Genomic DNA, 667 nt, shown 5'->3' on the forward strand with positions numbered 1-667 from the left:
AATTTGTGAAGGTTGTCAATATGGAAAGTCACATAGACTTCCATTTTATCATTCAACCTCAAGATGCAGCGGTCCATTGGAGAAGGTCCATAGTGATTTGATGGGTCCAACAAGAACATCCTCCTATTCTGGGTTTCGCTACATGTTGATGTTCGTAGATGATTTCTCACAGTACACTTTGGTATACTTTGTGAAGGAAAAATCAGAAGTATTTCAAAGATTTCAAGAATTCAAGGTTACCGTGGAAGGAGAGTTTGGTCGGAAGCTAAAGACTCTAAGGACGGATAATGGAGGAGAATTTATGTCAAAGGAGGTCCTCTCTTTTTGCCAAAAGAATGGTATTAAGAGAGAATATACATGCCCGTATGCACCTCAACAAAATGGAGTAGCAGAAAGAAAGATTAGACATCTAATCGAGACGTGCAGAAGCTGGCTACATGACAAGAATTTTCCTAAGGCCTTATGGGCAGAAGGCATGAGATGTGCAGCTTATGTCATCAACCAGATGCCACTCAGTCCAAACAACATGAAGTTTCCTTACGAGATGATTCACAGGAAGAAGCCAATGGTGAAGCATATCAGAATATTTGGATCAGTCTGTTACGTCTATGTGTTTGACTCTCAAAGAACAAAGTTGGAAGCAAAGGCAAGGAAGTGTATCTTTGTC

Source organism: Brassica oleracea, chromosome C4 (genome assembly GCF_000695525.1).
Source record: "Brassica oleracea var. oleracea cultivar TO1000 chromosome C4, BOL, whole genome shotgun sequence".
NCBI classification, from domain to species: Eukaryota; Viridiplantae; Streptophyta; class Magnoliopsida; order Brassicales; family Brassicaceae; genus Brassica; species Brassica oleracea.